The following is a 5,000-nucleotide window of genomic DNA, read 5'->3' on the forward strand; positions in this document are numbered from 1 at the left end:
ATATAAAACAAAGTTTGCATCCATCGCTAATTTGAGCGCAAAGTTCTCAGATAAAAGCAGAAATTCTTGACAAAACGCTGAGATAAATTGACATTTTTTTTGTGTCTCTGAAAACAAGACAATTACTGGGAGCGGCAAAGCATTCCCCGTGGCAGCAAGCCCGCAGGAGCACTCGAGGCGATGAGGGGGCTCTTCGGGTGAAGGGGGCGACGACTAACGTGTCAAACAAGAAACAGAATATTTCACAAAGGCACTTTTTTTTGTGCTCACGCAACACCGAGGCAGTCGACATGAAGCGCGTCCTGTTGAAGATGACGTCTAAGTGAAGCTTCCAGATGTCCCTGCTGGGGAGGCGATTGAGTCAACTGAAACTGTGCAGAGGTCCCAGAAGGGAGGTGAGTAATTTCCTCCCCCCAAAAAAAGAAATTGCAAGACAGTTGTCATTTTTCTTCTTCTTTTTTTTAGCATTTCTGCACAAGACGGCAAAATGGCTCTCTAATTGAGTCAACTCTGAAATGAGGTTCCAAAAGGCTTCGATAAAGGTGTGCAGAGTCAAACGGAGGACAGCGCCGCCAGGGCAGGTTGGTCTCGAAGGCCGACGGGACAAAGTTTGATTTGTCAGTCGACTCCATGCCGAGGACAAAAGTGACACTGGGGTACTGTCGAACTAAAACATGAAACAGAATTAGAAGTCACCTTTTCCTTTTGATAGCTTTCTGCTCAAACAATGCCAAACAAGCTAAGCTGATACTTACGCACAAACCGGTGCATCAACAAATGTAGACAGACAATATCAGATCAGTACTCAGAGGTGCATTTTCTTTATCCTCTGCAAAAAACAACTCCCTACTGCACTCTACCGCGTCCCTTACTGTCGTTGCGAGACTCTTAGTTTGGCTCTGCATGACTGTATTATACTGCCCCCGGTGGCCAAGTTGCACACAACTAGAATTCATCGTGAGGTATGAACTGTTCAAATCTTTAGTCTATTTAATCGTCATGACTCGATATATAATAGTTTGATTCCAGACTTCCTGTGTGGCGTTTGTGAATAAGCGGGAATATAATAAATCCTGGTTAATAACTGGGTGGGAGCTACCACGCGACAGACTGAAATGGTGTCAGAGGTGGGATGGCTACCAAGCCGGTCCTTCTGTGTCAAGGTGCACAGATCATTTCGAGTCAGCAATCTATTCGAGTGATTCAAACGTGGCTCGAGGCGACGGCTCGAGCAGAAAGGACGGCAGACGTGGGACGCGAGCCCTGTGGCCTTTGCTTTTGGGTCATCTGATTTCTTGTCGACAGTGGGTCTGCAACCTGCCCAAATTCCAGTCCCAAAACCAAGTCCTTACACACTCATGAAGACCTTATTAATATGCCAAAACGCTGTACTGAAAGACTCATTTGAGTGCTCGTCTCATCACGCCGACCTTTGAACACTCACGTCGACGTTTCTTCCTTCGAGCCAGACGAGCTGATTACCGCCGCGATCATTTTTGGCAAACCTCATCGCCCGCCACGCGCCACCAATCTCTGGGCCATCCATCATTTCCTTGAAGTGAGCCCCAGCCACGCCACCGCAACCGCCCCCCCAGCCCATCTCATACATTTACGGGCGGTGCGGCAACGCCCGCATTTGCACTTAAATGCGCAGCCAGGCTATCGGCGTTTGGGGCCGAGCGCTCCGTCATCGAGACACCTTGAGCGCCTCGGCTGGAATGACAGTCATTTCACACCCAATTAATAAAGTAGAAAGCGCACCTCCGCTCTTTAATATCTGCTGTTGGCACCTTGTAGAGCGAGGACAAACACGCGAAGGACACCTGGCTGAGCTCAGCCTGGCAAAACGGGTCGCTTTCCCGAAAGCCCCCCAACCCCCATCTTCGAAAACAGCCCCCCGGCAGCAGCCTGGCCGGCTGACACTTCACTCATTTGCGGTTCATTGGTTTTTCTTTTAGCAGAAGCCTAACCTACAAAAGCCAAACATTTATGATTGATAAATCAGAGTTTAGTGGAATACAGATTGAATTATTGTCGGTTTGCTGCAAATACAGGGGTCGGGGGGAGGGAAAACAAAAATCAGTCAGCAGGACTGAAGAAATCAAGAACCCGTGGCCTCAATCGGGATTGAACATCCATTTGGGGATATTTTCAGCGTTATAATAGCAACAAAAACTCCCCCTCGTTCATCCACCAGTAACTGGGTCTCATTTTCTGAAGCTCAGAGTCGGACGTCCTGAATAAGTCTTGAGTTTCGTGCCCAAAATCAAAACACAAAGTTGGACATTTTGGTTTAAAGCAGCCATTTCTGATCGACACTGACAAGGGAATTTGCCAAAATGAACACCAATCGGTAGCCGATCTGCCAAAAAGACGGCTAACCCAGAATTAGAAAGACTTTTTTAAGCTATCGAAGAATGGCAGGGCATGGTGTCGAAGCTTCATCATTTTGGGGGTTCTTCTAAAAACGAGCCGGCCAGATTCAGAAGACGACAGACTTTCGTCACCAAATCGAGCCGGGGAGGGGAAAGCCAAAGCGACTGTTGAAAAGTCAGCGAGCCGCCATGGCGACGGCCGCCGTGCCCTCCTCGTAATCACCGAGTTTGAGTCGAAGTCCCGCCGAGTGTGATTGGAGGAGTAAGGGAGGGGATGTGGCGCCCTCCGCTCCGGAAAGGCTGGCCTTCGTCTGAATTGCATGACCGCAAAGTGGCGCAAGCAGGCCCGGCGACGTAGAGGCACCATGGGCCAAGCGGGGAAAAGCTGGGGAGGAAATTGCGGCACCAGCCCCTCATCTTCCGGAAACATGGAGCTCCATTCATGGAAGGGGATCACTGAGGGAGATTGAAACCAAAGGAAATGGTGAAAAAAAGCACGTGGGGGTTCACCAGCAGAAGCAAATATCCTCATCCGTCTCTTTGTTCCAAAATGCTGCAAAAAGGCTAAACGTTGAATTTCCAGAAGATGGCACGCAAGTAGTCAGTGGGTAGCGATGACGAGGGCCCCCCCCCGCTGCCGCTACGCTCCATCCCTTTTTACTCCCAGCCGACTAATTAAAAAAGTCTTAATGATAGCGCGTCAATAGCCGTCCCCGCGCAATTTATCATGCACGCGCGCCATCGATCTCCGCGCAAACGAGCCGTGAAGAAGCAGAACTTTTCTGTCGGCGGGCGAAACTTGGATGCTTGGTTATTATCGGGAGTGCTGTTGCACGCATTACTGGCACTCGGCGAGGTACTTTAGGCACCGAGTCGTTGATCAATGAATGATTAATTATGGAAGATATATTGAGCTCGCACTCATGTGGCTCCAAATAAGAGTCCGAAACTTTGGCGGCCCAGCAACCAGAGCGGAGGCGCCGCGCCGCGCCGCGCCCTGCTCACACCCGACCGAATGAAGGATGTCGAACTGGGTCGAGCTAGTTCCCGACAAACGGGACCAGAATGACGCCTGCTTCACTTTTTCAATGTGAAACTCTTGTCGTGGCCATGGGCAATTTTTTTTTTCTTCAACATTCTTTTTTTTTTTGAATGAAATATGCATAGAACAATTCTAAAAATCATTGCAAGAAATTGTTACAGTGATCCCTCGATTTATTTTCCCCCCGTTGGGTTTTTGTAATATATTCATGTCCAGCACATTTTTTAAATTATTTTCGATGTAAAATAAAATCATATATTTAGTTGATAATATTTCAATGTTTTTTGAAATTTTATTAATTTTATTGATTTGAAATATTTATAGATATATTTTAATTAATATTTTCTATGGTGTGTGGTGTTTTTTGTTTTTTGCTAGATCTCTATCCATGTCCCAGTGCATGTTTTTGAATTAATCGTTTCACAATATGGCATATAAAAGGATATTTCATAATTGTTCTATAAATTCGATTATACAGTATATTTTATTTATTCCTGCTAAAATAATGAAAGATTTTTGGTGGATTGGACACACCTACACACCTAATTCAAGAAGCTGACCAAGCAGAAGCCAGAAAGAAAAAAAAAAGTCAAACTGTGCAAATGCACCATTCTCAACAGGAGATGCATCTACAATTCTAGATGCACCTCCTGTTGAGAACGGTGAGTGGATTTTGTTTGATGCGGCAGGCGCTTCGCGCCACCTCTTGTGCGGCCTGTTGCGTCATCCTTCCTTCCTTCCTTCCCTCCCTCCTTTGGGTCTGCTTGAGAATTCAGGCGGCCTTCTCGTTCTGACCACCATTGATGCAGTCATTTGTTAGCACTGATGCAATCCTGCAACGGTGTCTTGCCACCCGGCCTATCCGGTTTCCCATCTCGTCCGCTACCTTCGTTATTGGCTCAGAAATCCCGGCGCGGTGGAGGAACAATGTCTTGTTCGGATGGAGCAGACGTTACCGCACAAGAATGGCCACTGTGTCAACATTACGATGCAGCAGGAAGGAAAATTTTGCTTTGCCTCATGTTTCACCCCCAACAGATAATTTTTTTTGGCGGGGGGGGGTCTCACTATTACAAAGACATTTCAGACGAGATTCAATCTGAGGTGTCCAGGTTGGTCCAAAAAGCAACCAAGCACACTTGTTAAATGCTAACAGGGCTCCCTTGGGTCAAGTATTGACATAAACACTTCATTTCACTCGATGAAAGGTGAATCACGGGGACTATTCACGATCATATCACCACGGATGCTAACGCTAATGCTACGTGAGTTGTGTCCTGGCTGGTCCACCAACAAATGAAGCCAACGAATGCTCCCGTTGGACACTCCCAGAACTCATTTGTGGTCACGTGGTGACATAAACACGCTTCAATTTAGTGGAGGAGAGTTTCAGATGAGATACTGTGAACAATAACGTTCGCACCGATGCTATGATGCAAGATGTGTCCCGGCTGGTCCAGCAATGAACGCACATGCGAAAGGCTACGAGAACTCTTTAGCGCCATCCGTTGAATTAAACATTTAATTTGAATGTACAACACGTACTTCATATTACAACTGCTGCTAACGCTAATGCTGCGTGG

This window comes from Hippocampus comes, unplaced genomic scaffold (assembly GCF_001891065.2).
Source record: "Hippocampus comes isolate QL1 unplaced genomic scaffold, H_comes_QL1_v1.1 scaffold67, whole genome shotgun sequence".
Classification (NCBI taxonomy): Eukaryota; Metazoa; Chordata; class Actinopteri; order Syngnathiformes; family Syngnathidae; genus Hippocampus; species Hippocampus comes.